The sequence below is a fragment of the Eptesicus fuscus genome, chromosome 12 (assembly GCF_027574615.1).
Source record: "Eptesicus fuscus isolate TK198812 chromosome 12, DD_ASM_mEF_20220401, whole genome shotgun sequence".
Classification (NCBI taxonomy): domain Eukaryota; kingdom Metazoa; phylum Chordata; class Mammalia; order Chiroptera; family Vespertilionidae; genus Eptesicus; species Eptesicus fuscus.
Window position 1 is genome coordinate 20,514,026 of NC_072484.1, and position 14,470 is coordinate 20,528,495.

Below are 14,470 nucleotides of genomic sequence, written 5' to 3' on the forward strand. Positions count from 1 at the left end.
CCTAAATAGACCAGTAACTACTGATGAAAATCAAAGCAGTAATAAAAAAATAATAAAAACTCCCTGCAAACAAAAGCTCTGGATTGGACAGCTTCACAGGGGAGTTTTAGCAAACATTCAAACAATAACTAACACCTATCTTCCTCAGACTATTTCAAAAAATTCAGAAAGAAGGAACATTCCCAAGCTCTTTCTATGAGACCAGCATTATCCTAATCTCAAAATCAGATAAAGACACTACAAAGAAAGAAAATTACAGGAATGAACACAGATGCTGAAATCCTCAACAAAATTCTAGCAACTTAGATCCAGCAATATATTAGAAAGATCATACACCATGACCAAGTGGGATTTATTCCAGGGATGCAAGGCTGGTACAATATCCTCAAATCAATAAATATGATACATCACATAAACAAACTGAAAGATAAAAACCACATGATCATATCAATAGATGCAGAAAAAGCATTCAACAAAATCCAACACCCTTTTTTGATAAATACTCTCAACAAAGTGGGAATAGAGGGATCATACCGCAACATAATAAAAGCCTTATATGAAAAACCTACAACCAACATCATACGCAATGGAAAAGAGCTAAAACCATTTCCCATAAGAACAGAAACAAGACAGGGATACCCACTCTCACCATTCCTGTTCAACATAGTACTGGAAGTACTAGCCATAGTGATCAGACAAGGAGAAGAAATAAAAGGCATCGAAATTGGAAAGGAGGAAGTAAAACTGTCCCTATTCGCAGATGACATGATACTATATGTAGGAAACCCTAAAGACTCCATCAGAAAACTATTACATTTAATAAATGATTTGACAACGTAGCAGGATATAAAATTAATACCCAGAAATCTATGGCATTTTTATACACCAATAATGAACTCTCAGAAAGGTCAGCCAAACAAACAACCCCATTTACCATTGCAACAAAAAAAATTAGATACCTAGAAATAAACTTAACCAAGGAGGTAAATGACCTGTATTTGAAAAACTATAAGACATTGAAAAAAGAGATAGAGAAGATATACTCAAGTGGAAAAATATACCGTGTTCATGGATTGGTAGAATCAACATCATTAAAATGTCCATACTACCCAAGGCATACAGATTCAAAGCAAGCTCTATTAAAATACCAACAGCATATTTCACAGAGCTAGAACAAATTCTCCAAATATTTATATGGAATCAAAAAAAGATCCCAAATAACTGCAGCAATCTTGAGAAAGAAAAACAAAGTTGGAAGAATCACAATACCAGATTTCAAGTTATACTACAAAGCCACTGTACTCAAAACATCCTGGTACTGGCACAAGAACAGACATATAGACCAATGGGACAAACCAGAGAACCCAGAAAAGGACCCAAGTCATTATGCTCAATTAATATTTGACAAAGGAGGCAAGAGCATACAATGGAGTCAAGACAGCCTCTTCATTAAATGGTGCTGGGAAAATTGGACAGATACATGAAAAAAAATGAAGTTAGACCACCAACTTACACCATACACAAAAATAAACTCAAAATGGATAAAAGACTTAAATGTAAGTTGTGAAACCATAAAAATCTTAGAAGAAACCAATGGCAGCAAAATCTCAGACATCTCTCGTAGCAACATGTTTATGGATATATCTCCTAGGACAATGGAAATTAAGGAGAAAATAAACAAATGGGACTATGTCAAAATAAAGAGCTTCTGCACAGCAAAAGAAACCATCAATAAAATAACAAAGAAACCATCAATAGAATAACAAGAGTGCCCACTCCATGGGAGAACATATTTGCCAATGATACATCTGATAACTGGTTAACCTTCACAATCTACAGGGAACTTATACAACTTAACAAAAGGAAGATAAACAATCCAATTAAAAAATGGGCAAAGGACTTCAATAGACACTTCTCCAAAATGGACATACAGATGGCCAAAAGGCATATGAAAAAGTGCTCAAAGTCACTGATCATTTGAGAGATGCAAATAAAAACAACAATGAGGTACCACCTCACACCTGTCAGAATGGCTATCATCAACAAATCAAAAAACGACAAGTGCTGGCGAAGATGTGGAGAAAAGGGAACTCTCGTGCACTGCTGGTGGGAATGCAGACTGGTGCAGCCACTGTGGAAAACACTTTAGAGTTTCCTCAAAAAATTAAAAATGGAACTCCCATTTGACCCAGAGATCCCATTTCTAGGAATATATCCCAAGAATCAGAAACACCAATCAGAAAGAATATATGCACCCCTATGTTCATAGCAGCACAATTTATAATAGCTAAGATTTGGAAACAGCCTAAGTGCCTATCAGCAGATGTGTGAATTAAAAAACTGTGGTACATCTACACAATGGAATACTACGCGCTGTAAAAAAAGAAAGAACTCTTACCATTTGCATGGATGGACCTAGAGAGCATTATGCTAAGGGAAATAAGCCAGTCAGAGAAAGATAAATATCACACGATCTCACTCATATGTGGAATCTAATGACCAACATAAACTGATAAACAAAAATAAACCCAGAGACACAGAAACATTGGACAGACTATCAAACCTCAGAGGGAAGGCAAGGGAGGATGGAGGAGAGAAGATATCAACCAATGAACTCATATGTGTATATGTATAACCTAAGGACATAGACAGCGGATGGTGAAGGCTTGGGGGTGGAGGAGAGTGGGAGAGGGCAAAGGGGGGAAAGGGATATATATAATACTTTCAACAATAAAGATTTATTTTTTTAAAAAAAAAGAATATTATAAGGCTGGCTACTGTGACTCTGTGGTAAAGAACATGAAAAACTGGCTAATGGTATTCCTAGATACCTATTTAGGTACAGATTTTTATCCCTAAAAGCTCTTTTAAAAATGACTGTAAAGCTGAAACCGGTTTGGCTCAGTGGATAGAGCGTCGGTCTGCGGACTGAAAGGTCCCAGGTTCGATTCCAGTCAAGGGCATGTACATTGGTTGCGGGCACATCCCCAGTGGCGGTTGTGCAGGAGGCAGCTGGTTGATGTTTCTCTCTCATCGATGTTTCTAGCTCTCTATCCCTCTCCCTTCCGCTCTGTGGAAAATCAATAAAATATATTTTAAAAAATAATAATAAAAAATAAAAATAAAAATGACTGTAAAAAACAGAGGTAGAAAGATTGTCATTTAGATCAAAAGAGGTGGGGGTGGGGGAAACCTTTGCCCAAAATGAGACCTAATAACCTTAATTATTTTAACTTTGTAAAGAACCTAAATATAGAATTTGAACTTGGTCCAGTCTTTCATCCAGACATTCCAGCTTTATTGAAATATAATTGACATATAACATTATATATGTTTAAGGTTCAGCATATTGATTTGATGTACTTATATCTTGCAAAATGTTGCCACCATAGGGTTAGCTAACACCTCCATGTTGTCATATAATTACCATTTGTTTCTTTGGGTGAGAACATTTAAAACTTAATCTTAGTGACTTAATGATACTTTGTGTTGTTCATAAGATAGTCTTGTCTAATTACTTTAATTTCTTCAAGAATATGCTTCCTACGCTAAATTGTAATTTAGACATGCAGTTCAAAAATCATAAATTTCTTATTCACTTTAATATGAAACAAGGTTAATGGATGATACTTATTCCATAGTGGCGTGAAGACAGACTTTCAATTTTAGAGTGTGTATATGAATTAACATACTAGTCAGTGGATTGATTGAAATAAAATGGTCAGAAATGCATTTGGAATGAAATAAAGAGACTAGAACTTCATACATAGATTTTGGTTTTCTTCAAGCAAGTGGCCCATTAAGCAGAAAGTCCACATATATTAAGTGTTGTACATTAAACAGAATTATCATATTGCTATAAATGCTGACGGATCCCACTTAGGAATCTTGCTGGTCAGTGATTTCATCATTTTATCTAGCATATAAAACTGTTATCTTCAAGCTGAATGTTGCTACACAAGTTGGTTACACAAACACACCTTTTTCAGTATTATCTGAGAAAGAAGTCCCTTTGCCCAAGTAATATAAGTCATTTCCCAAAATATCTCACAAAACAGCCTAGACTCCTAAAAACTCCCTTACACAAGGGTAGAAACAAGTGTCCTTTTAAAACAATGTATTAAAGACAGGATCATCTTGCTGTGCTAACAACTTCATTTTGGTGAGTTAGTTGTTTAAGCTTCCCACTAATCAAATTTTCTAGGATAATTACAATCAAGAGATGAATTCAGTTTTAAAAAAAGAATGATGAAAGACATAAAAAGTTTTCTTGCAAAACTAATCTGCCAGAGACTCTGCCATATTATACCTCTTTTGTTTGGATAGATACCCTAAGACTTTAAACCAATCTATGCTTTTTATATAAATCATACTATACAAACATCTTTTAATCCACAAATGAATATAAAGTGGTCCTTTGTAATCACAGCTCCTTTTAATATTTGTTCATAATTATAGGGTACTTTAGTTAAATTTAGAAAATGGTTAAATGTTATAGGGGCTTATCGATAAAAACTAAGGGCATTTTAATGTAGCCCTGATTAATTCCAAATTCATCAGGAACCTCACAGAATGCACAAAAGACACTAAAATGCAAGCCCTAAAAGCAGTGGCAAGTTTAACAAAATGCTGTTGGTATCAAATTTTTTAAAGCCATCAATTTGGCAATCTCATACAGATTTCTTACTTAGGAAAATAATGAATGTGAGGGCAGCATCATAATGCTTGACAACATAGAGCTTTTTTTCTGTGAACAAGCCAACTCCTTCCTCTACACGAGGACACCAGTGAGCAGGGACGCATGCCATAACACAAAAGGAATATAACTGGGAATCCCCGCAGTTGCCCAGGTGATGGTAAAGCACCAAGCTGAAAAACCTATAGTCACTAAGCAGCAGCAAAGGCATTAAAGAGATCCCTTCCAGTTCCACAGCAACTGCAGTAAGTTCAGATTTGTGGAATTACAGCACACCCTGGTGACAAAAATGGGATAGCTCCGGCTGCCCAGATCAAAGCCACTGAAGCACCATCAAAGAAGAGTAGAGTAAGCTACCTAACATTTTTTGAATCTAAGAACCAAAAACACAGGGAGTATATGTGAACTTTTACGGAAAAAAAAATAGTTTACATGAATTAAATGCTAATGTTATTTGTAAAGCATCTGTCTGTGTGACCTTCAGCAAGTTTTTAGAATGTGCCTTAATTTTGCACTAGAGATTTTTAAAAAATACTCACCATAAGGGGAGCCATGAGGATCAAATAAAGACAATAATTGTAATATGCTTAGACTAAAACCTGGCACACAGAAAGTACCATATCTATTCATTTTAAAAATAAATTAATGATTTATTTTTAAGCTAAAAAGAAATAATAGTATTAAAAGCTATAATATATTGAGTGCTTGCTATGTGCCATCCACTATGCTCTTTACATATTCTCTACCTTAACTGTATAACAAATATCTCATTTACAGATGAAAGAAGGCAAATGTGCAGCCCAAAACACAAAACTAGCAAGTGGCAGGGCCAGGATTCAGATCCAGGTATTTCTGACTCCAGAACCTATGCTCTTAACCACTGCACCATAGACAAAGTTGATTTTATTCCTCTGTTCTATTTTATTTTAAGATACTAACATATCTTAACTAAAGCCCTACAGTTAGCTAGTAGATAAATGAGGAATTAAAATACTTTAGCCTACTACAGGCAGATACCCCTATTTGAAAAGACTAAACAGGTATGAAATTCTGCTGCCACTAGGAATAGTCTGTTAATCACCCAAGATTATATTTAGTCTAAAGACACCCACCTTACCCTCCACAACACACCCAGGTATATACCATAGTAAAGTAGGGAGCAGAAAGAGATTTTTCGCCTATGGTGGTGAAGGCAGGAAGGTTGGGTGTCCTAGATGACTCTGTAATATGAGCAACTCATTCATCAATGTAAATGCCAACCCTAGCACCAAAACAGGTGGTAAAATCCAACTTTGTTTCTCCAACATAGAAGGAAAGGCCCATAAAGAGGACTGTGTAGGTACATAAGCCCACCAGCTGGCTCTCTTGGCCAACAACACTGATGCTCAGTTCAAAATAAAGAGATCTGTGGCAGGTGCATTCTCCCAGAGTATGCCCAGACTTGACATGAAAGAAAACCCAGGCAGCTCCCCACCCGCAGGTGTTGGCTGGGAGTCATCTGGCAGCAGCTGAGGTATTGAGATATACACAAGCTCTATTCTACCCTTCTCTGCAGTGAATAAGTTAATATTTTAACATTGAGGGTAAAAAGATGTGAAAATACAGGTGCATCTGCAAGGTGTGTAACAATTACAGCTCAGTGCTCTCACCCGTGTATAACAAATCATCAACCTCTTCTAGGTTGTATTAAATCAAACTGAACCAAAAACTGTTCTCGGAGCCAACAGAATATTGGTTTGGGAACTTTCTTACAATTCCACTGGTTAGACATTAGTTTATAGAACATAATAAAAGAAAAAATACAGTAAGTCTTCACTTGACAGGTTCTGAGACTTTAAGTGTAACGACCTATAACTAAACCAGTTTTGCCATAAGCTAATTGGTATAAATTAACAAGAATTAAGTTCCTTAGGCACTTCATCATTATAACAAAACAATGTTGAAGGAAGCAATGTTATTCATGACCTGCTGTATCTCTTTACAACGTGTTTATTATTTGTACGTCTTGTGTACCTATGATAGTGGAAATGGTCATCTTTCCTTTAAAATAGTAAATGCTTATTCATATTCTGAAAAGACACTCTGGAGTAAAGCCAAAGTTAACCTAGTAATGGTCAAAATCCTGGTAAATAGCAAACCACTTTGCATTTGTATTTAATTAAATACCACCAAATTTAAGATTTTTTTTCCACCACAGGCACTCTCCTCCTTAGTAATTCAAGACTTACTTTTAATATGTTGCATACATGAAATAGTATACCCTAAAATTGTTACAAAATACTTTGTTACAAAATACCACTTCACATATTTGATTGAATGTTATCCTTTTATGTGATATATTTATCTCAATATACAATCTCAAACTTTACAGCAGTATTACTAAAAGGGCCTCATCTATACCAACAGTGCCAAAAAACACAAAACAATAATTAATATGTCCTCTTACACCATCTCAAAATTTATTTATAAGTTTTATTTCTATATAAAATATATAAGTATGGGAAGATGTTGCACTCAAATCCAATAACCTACATAGTGAACATGTGACATGGTATTTATATTTTCTTGCTATATTTATCATAAATCACCTCTCAGAATCATTGAGCACATCCAATATTTTCTTTTTTTGTTATTAATAGGAAAAAGAGTATTTTTTTTCTTTCTTTGAAGAGAAAGCAAGAATATTATCCAGGGTACTTTTCTGGTTACTCTTCTAAAATAAAATCTTTACTTATATTTACCTTCTGCTATAACCTGAATGTTTGTGTACCTCCCTAGATTCATATGTTAAAATCCTAACACACACACACACACACACACACACACACACACACACTTATAGGGTCTTTGGGAGGTGCTTAGCTCGTGAGAGAGTGAATCATTCATAAATGGGATTCGTGTTCTTATAAAACAGACTTCACAGAGATCCCTCACCCCTTCCACTATGTAAGGACACAGTGAGAATGCAGCAGGAAGAGGGCTGGCACCTTGATCTTGGGCTTTCCAGCCTCTACAACTGTGAAAAATAAGTCTCTATTGTGTACAATACCTGATCTGTGGTATTTTGTCATAGCAACTCAAACAGATTAATACACCTTTAGACCACAAAAATTAATTCCAGTAACTGAAAGACTCTTCTTTATTACCCCTGCCCTGTTCTTTATATGGTGGCTTTCCCTTTGGTGTCTATCAATTCTTCTCTCAGGAGAAGAAATATGGCTTGTTCATCTTTTGTCCCAGTATTCAAGAGCTAGGAACTGTTCAATGCCTGTTAGTATCAAACTTTATTTGCAGAAAAAAATAATCTCCATCACTTAAATGTCTACAAGACTCTTGGCAAAACTGGCTTCATGAGGCCTGTGCTTAGAAGTGTCCTATTCTTGGTTTAATGGTTTGCTGTTGCCACTCTGGAATTCTTAATCTTTTTAAAAGAAGCCACATATTTTTATTTTGCACTGTGTCCCACAAGTATGTTGTCAGTCCTATCTATTCATGTTATTTAACATGAACCCTCAGGATTAATCCATGTGGAGACATGGTTCTTTCAACTCTAAGTAGTTATATGAATATTTAACCTCCAAAATAATTCTATTAGTTATAAAACTAACAACAAGTACTTTCTAATTTATATATTTTTCAATAATGAAGAAGATTCATATGAAGCAACTCTAAAATATTCTTATCTATGTTTCCTTTCATCTCCTTCTTTATTGCTTTCTGAATAAAATGATATCATGGTTACATTATATCTAGAATAATAGTAATAACCTATTTTTATTGAGCATTTATTATGAACCTAGAATGGTCATTTTACATATATTATTTTCTTTAATCCTCACAACAAATCTATGAAGATGTAATCAACTATTATTACTGATACGTTACAGTTGAGTAAAAAAGTAATTAATGCAACCATGATTTGAATTCAGATGGTCTTATTCTAGATCTGACCTCTTAAATATTATACAATATTGAAGTGCAAAATATCCTATATAATAAAAGCATAATATGCAAATTGACCATCACTCCAACACACAAGATGGCTGCCCCCATGTGGTCAAAGATGGCAGCCCCCATGTGGACACAAGATGGCCACCACAAGATGGCCAGCAGAGGAGGGCAGTTGTGGGCAATTAGGCCAGTAGGGGAGGGCAGTTGGGGGGGACCAGGCCTGCAGGGGAGGGCAGTTGGGGGAACCAGGCCTGCAGGGGAGGGCAGTTGGGGGTGACCAGGCTGGCAGGGGAGAGTGGTTAGGGGTGATCAGGCCAGCAGTGGAGGGCAGTTAGGGGCAATCGGGCTGGCAGGGGAGCAGTTAGGCATCGATCAGGCTGGCAGGGGAGTGGTTAGGGGGTGATCAGGCTGGCAGGCAGAAGCGGTTAGGGGAAATCAGGCAGGCAAGCAGGCGAGTGGTTGGGAGCCAGCAGTCCCCAAGTGTGAGAGGGATGTCCGACTGCCCATTTACGCCTGGTCCCACTGGGATCAGATCTAAACGAGTAGTCGGACATCCCTCGAGGGGTCCCAAATTGGAGAGGATGCAGGCTGGGCTGAGGGACAACCCCCTCCCCCGTACATGAATTTTGTGCACCGGGCCTCTAGTAAATGATAAACATTGTTTAAAGTAGGTTGTCTTTGACAAATAAACAGTCTAACTCGAGGCTAGTACTGTTCAATAGAAATGCAATATATGTCATATGTGTAATTTTAAATTATCTAGTAGTTACATTAACAAAAGTAAAAACAGGTGAAATTAATTTTAATAATATACTAGTGGCCCGGTGCACAAAATTCATGCACGGAGGAGGGGGGGTTCCCTCAGCCCAGCCTGCACCCTCTCCAACTGGGGACTCCTTCAGGCCTAAATGGGCAGTTAGACATCCCTCTCGCAATCTGGGACTGCTGGCTCCTAACCGCTCACCTGCCTGCTTGCCTGATCACCCCTAACTGCCCTCCTCTGCCAGCCTGATCTCGCCCCCAACTGCCCTCCCCTGCTGGCCTGGTTGCACCCAACTGCCCTCCCCTGCCGGCCTGATATTTCCCCCAATGGCCCTCCCCTGCTGGCCTGATCTTGTCCCCAATGGCCCTTCCTTCCGGCTTGATCTCATCCCCAACTACCCTCCCCTGCTGGCCTGGTTAACCCAACTGCCCTCCCCTGCAGGCCTGATCTCACCCTCAACTGCCCTCCTCTGCTGGCCAATTTGGTTCTGATTGGTCAGTTTCTATGCCAGTCAGCATCAAAAGCTCCGCCTCCTAGGCAGCCATTGGCTCCTCACAGTTCCCCCAGATTTGGTTCTGATTGGTCGATTTCTATGCCAGTCAGCATCTCTGGGCTTATCAATGGGGCCTAATCAGAAAGGCGGAGAGAAATGGAGGTGCGGCTGCTGGCCTGGCCTGGAGAGAAAGAGAGAGGCAAGTGCTGATCAACAGCTGCCACACAGGCTATGGATCAGACCCTGCTTCTCTCTTCAGGCCTCTCCCCAGGCCTGATTCACAGCCCCCTCCGCAGTCAGTGCTGGGTCACCATGCCTGCAACCGCAGCAATCAGTGCTGGGTTGTCACGGCAACCCAGCACTGACTGCAGGACTGACTTCTGGTTAGCCGAGCCTCTGGTCATTGTGGATGTGATGGACCCAGGGTTTTTATATATTAGGATTTATTAACTCTGTATAATCAAAATATTATCATTTCAACATTTAATCAATATAAAATTAATGATATATATTCATTTTTTGTACTAAGTCTTTGAAATCCAGAGTATATGATACACTCACAGTAGAGCTCAATTCAGACCAGCTACATTTTAAGTACTCAATAGCGATGTGTGGCTAGTGGCTATTATACTACACTTGATCTTAGCCAAAAGGCCGAGAAGCGATTACTAGAGGCTATTATAGTAGGCAGCACAATAAATGCTAGGGTGATCTAGATAATAAATGCTGGAGGAGAGTAGTAGATTATTATAATCAGGAAAGAACTTGGTAAGCAGATGGAATTTGAGTTGAATCCTGAAAGGATGCAAAGGGGAAGGTATTTCTGAAGGAAATAATATAAAGAAAGTGAATAGAAGGTATGTTGGGGCAGACATTATTTTTGAAATTAAGTATGTACCTCATATATAGCAAACACAGTGACACTCAGAATATCACATAGGTAATTCTTACATCAGTGGTTCTAAACCTTGAGCATCAGAATCACCTGGAAGGCAAACATATTTGCTGGGCCCCTGCTCTGAGTTTCTGAATCAGTAGGTCTGGATTTGCATTTCTAAAAAATTTCCAGTTGGTGCTAATACTGCTGGTCCAAGGACCACATTTGGAGAGCCACTACCTGAAATTAACACTGGGTAATTGATATTATCTCCACTTTATAGGTAAGAAAACTAAGGTTCAAAAAAGCTAAGTGACTTACCAGGAGTCACATCTATAATAATAAAAGTGTAATATGCTAATTAGACCGGATAACCTTCCAAACAAAGCTGGGGCTGCAAGGGAAGCCCGGGTCTCGGGTGCCTGCCAGTGGCCAGAGGGAAGCCTGGGTCCCAGGTGCCAGAGGGAAGCCGGTGCCGGCAGCCAGGGGAAAGAAGGCCTACTCTTGCACAAATTTCATGCATCAGGCCTCTAGTAGGTAATATAAAGAAGGGCTGTGGTTCAAGGCCAAGTCTGGAAGTTAAATCTAGGTCTGTTTGCCTTCAGCTTTTTATTCCTTTTTGATTTCTTCTAAAACTTTTATAGTTTTGTGGTTACATTTAACTTTATGATCTATTTAAATTCTATTTTGGTATGTGGTGTGAGATAAGAGTAAAGTTTCTTTTTCTGCATATAGCTGTTCAATTGTTCAAGTGCCACTTGTTGAAAAGATTGTCCTTTCCCCACAAATGGCCTTGGTATAGTGACAAAAATCAATTGTGAGTGTAAATGTACATAAGTCTATTTCTAAACTCTCTTTTTTGATCCCTTGACCTATATTCTATCCTAATGTCTATCTTTCTTGACACCACCAATAAACATACCATTGTCATTGCCATGAATCTACAGTAAGCTTTGGAATCATATAGTATAATTTCTCCAAATTTATTCTTCTTTCAAAACTGTTTTGGCTATTCTAGAATCTTTTCCTTTCCACATAAATTTTAGATTCATCTCATCCTACCTAATAATAGACAAATATGCAAATTGACCGTACCTTCACTATGCCTATGATTGGCCGGGAGGCACGGGGGGGCGGGACTTGGGGTGGCCGGGGTAGCTGATTGGGCTGGCAGGACGCTGAACTGCATCGCCAGCAGTGGCACGAGCTCAGCGTCTGCTCCATGGCTGTGCTGCGGCACAGAAGGGGCCTCTGGGGCAGCGAGCAGATGTCCCGCCACACGGACCATCAAAAGCCGGGGAGCTGAGTGCCTGAGCGGACAGGCACTCAGCTCCCCCGCAATCAAAAGCAAAAGTGTGGGAGCTGGGTGCCTGTCCGCTCAGGCAGCAGGCCTTTCAGAAGCCTCCGTGGCGCCGGAGGCTTCTGAAAGGCCTGGTGCACCAGCGATCGAAAGGAAAGCGTGGGAGCTGGGTGCCTGTCCGCTCAGGCTGCAGGCCTTTCAGAAGCCTCCGCCACGCCTGAGACTTCTGTAAGGCCTGATGTGATCGAAAGCAAAAGCGTGGGAGCTGGATGCCTTTCCGCTCAGGCACCAGGCCTTTCAGAAGCCTCCGGCGCCTGGTGCACCAGTGAACAGGCACCCAGATCCCCATGATCAAAAGCGAAAGCGTGTAGGGGACCCTACACATGCATGATTCAATCATGCACTGGGCCTCTAGTAAATCTATAAGAAAGCCAGAAAGAATTTTGTTTGGAACTGTGTTGAATATATGGATCAATTTCCAGAGACTTGACATCTTAACAATATTTAGTCTTCTAATCCCTGAGCAGAGTATTTCTGCCTATTTATTTAGATCTTTTTAAATTTTTCTCAGTAATGTTTTGAGGTTTTCAATGAATCAATCTTTCAAGTATTTTATTAAATTGATTCTAAGTAAGTCATATTTTATGCTACAGTAAATGGTACTTTTTAATTTCAATTTTCAAGTGTCTGTTGTTAGTATATACAAATGCAATTGACTTTTATGTATTGATCTTGTATCCTGAGGCCTTGGTAGACTCACTTCTTTGTTCTTACAGCATTTTTCTTAGTATTTTCTATGTAAATGATCATTTCATCTGAAGATAAAGACCATTTTACTTATTCCTTTCTGTTCTGACTTTTATTTCTTTTTCTTGTTTTATTTTACTGGGTAGGGGCAGTGAAACATTGACTAGAAATAAGGAAAATGAACATTCTTGCCTTAGGGAAAAGTATTCAGCTTTCATCAGCAAGTATGATATTAGCTGAGGGCTTTCAAGATATCTCTAGTAGCAGCAGAAAGTTACTTCTAATACAAGTTTCCTGAGGATTTTTATCATGAGTGGATATTGGGTTTTATCAAATACTTTTCCTGTATTTATTGAGGTGAACATGTTTGTTTGTTTTTTTCATTTTTAGCCTGCTATATGGTTAATTATCTTGATTGATTTTCACTTTTTAATTAACCTTAAATTCCTCAGATTTTTCCACGAGGTCATGATATAGTATAATCGTTAATATATATTTCTGAATTTCATATGCTAAAATTGTGTGGAGATATATATATGTTGTGTGTGTGTGTGTGTGTGTGTGTGTGTGTGTGTGTGTGTCTGTGTGTGTCACAACACATACTGGTATGTAGTTTTCTTTTCTTGTACTATTTTTGGCATCAGGTTTGCAAATAATTAATGATAACGTTTGTTATAAATCATGTAAATTGAAACACTAATTCATATCTTTCCTTTTTTAATATATATTTATTTCAGAGAGGAAGGGAGAGAGAGAGAGAGATAGAAACATCAATGATGAGAGAGAATCATTGATCGGCTGCCTCCAGCACACCCCCTACTGGGGACCGAGCCTGCAACCCCAGCATGTGCCCTTGACTGGTATCGAACCCAGGACCCTTTAGTCTGCAGGCTGACACTCTATTCACTGAGCCAAATCAGCTAAGGCTAATTCATATCTTTCTTGATAGGAATAAAGGTAATGCACAAATACCAATTACACAGAAAATATGAATTTACATTATAATTAACTTTCCAAAGTTAGTTATATAGTACCATAAAACATCAAACACAGCTGCTTTAAAAGAATCCCCCTTTTAAGTTATTCACAATTTTTTTGCCATTACTAGGAATTTTGCAATTCTAATATACTTAATGGAAACAGCTTCTTGGCAATAAATTATAAAGTAAATTATCTCCTTTTGCAGCATAGAGACAATTTGAAAATCCCACTTTGATATGAATTTGTGTAATTCTCTTTATAAATGAAAAAGAGGTTGATGCTGCCCACACTCTGGTTTAATAGACCTAAACACATTGGAATCCCGTAATATTCCAAACAGTGAGGATAAACTATCGTTTCTGAACCAGTATGTTTCCTCAGTGAAATAATAAGATTGAAGAGGTTAGGAAAAAAATATAATCTCTTTATCAATTTCCAAAGTAGAAAGTAAGAAAAGTAAGGCTCCTATTAACATGTAAGATTCTGTTAGGAAGCAAACTGTGCCTTGATATAAAACAGGTTGTCAAGTAACAGAGGGAAAGAATTTTAAATAAACTATAAGTTCAGAAAACTTCATAGTAAACATTGGGTTCTCTGGAAAGCAGAGCTTGAGACCAAGATTAGCATGCATGTTGTTAATTATGAAGTACCTTTGGAATCGA

General features: G+C 38.2%; 1 protein-coding gene and 1 non-coding gene across 2 annotated transcripts in view; both read right to left on the reverse strand.

Moving 5' to 3' along the window:
- Positions 1-14,470, reverse strand: part of MACROD2 (mono-ADP ribosylhydrolase 2) — a 1,996,248-nt gene that overhangs the window by 1,874,873 nt on the left and 106,905 nt on the right. The gene's annotated exons all lie outside the window — the stretch shown is intronic.
- Positions 10,381-10,569, reverse strand: LOC129151043 (U2 spliceosomal RNA). Its single transcript, XR_008557848.1, has one exon. It is a non-coding gene; the product is annotated as a U2 spliceosomal RNA (small nuclear RNA).